Source organism: Humulus lupulus, chromosome 6, assembly GCF_963169125.1.
Source record: "Humulus lupulus chromosome 6, drHumLupu1.1, whole genome shotgun sequence".
Lineage (NCBI taxonomy): Eukaryota > Viridiplantae > Streptophyta > Magnoliopsida > Rosales > Cannabaceae > Humulus > Humulus lupulus.
The window spans coordinates 104,113,841-104,114,772 of record NC_084798.1 but is presented as its reverse complement, the minus strand read 5'-3'; the positions used below and the strand labels follow the sequence as shown (position 1 = coordinate 104,114,772).

Sequence of the window (932 nt, the reverse complement as noted above, 5' to 3'; positions counted from 1 at the left end):
AGTTTTTACTATGGAATTGTCAGGTGTATATGTCTGGTGAAGACGATACCCAAGAAAGGCTATTTAGGCTTAAACAATATCTTGAGTCATCGTCAGCTTCTCGTTCTTCAAGGACTATCACCAATAATCCACTCTTTCAACGTCTTGCTCCACAAGTTAATCCAGATAAAGTGCCATTACCGTTTGACAATGAATCTGATTCTGACGATTCAGTTCGATCCTATAGAATAATTGCCCAGCAAAGGACATTGAAAGAGTTGGCAGCGCCAAATCTTGACCAACAACCACTTTGCATCCAGTATCCACCGTTGGATGTAAACTTTGAGCTGAAGTCGGGCCTCATCCACTTATTGCCTTCTTTCCATGGGCTGCCTGGTGAGGACCCGAATAAACATTTGAAAGAGTTTCATATTGTCTGTTCTAGTATGAAACCTGCTGCAGTGACTGAAGAACAAATTAAGCTACAAGCTTTTCCTTTCTCCCTAAAGGATGCAGCTAAAGAGTGGTTGTACTATCTTCCACCTGGTACTGTTGAAACATGGAATGGTATGAAGACTATGTTCCTGGAACGATATTTTCCAGCATCTAAAATTGGAAGTATCAGGAAAGAGATCTGTGGTATAAGGCAATATACAGGAGAGTCTTTGTATGAATATTGGGAGATATTTAAGCGGTTGTGTGCTAGTTGCCCTCATCATCAGATAAGTGAACATCTCTTCATTCAGTACTTTTATGAAGGATTACAATCATTGGATAGGAGTATGATTGATGCAACCAGTGGGGGTGATCATCCAAATCCTGGCTGGCGTGATCATCCAAATCTTCGCTATGGGAATCAACAACAAGTTGCTCCACAGTCTACATCTGCGAGACCACCTGGTTTCACTTTGCAACATCGGTCTCAAAATAATTTTGTACCTAGACCATCATAA

At 41.0% G+C, this 932-nt stretch overlaps 1 non-coding gene across 1 annotated transcript; it reads right to left on the bottom strand.

Annotated features, from left to right (window-relative positions):
- Positions 1 to 596: 596 nt before the first annotated feature.
- Positions 597 to 703, bottom strand: LOC133787773 (small nucleolar RNA R71). Its single transcript, XR_009872774.1, has one exon. It is a non-coding gene; the product is annotated as a small nucleolar RNA R71 (small nucleolar RNA).
- Between the last annotated feature and the right edge of the window lie 229 nt (positions 704 to 932).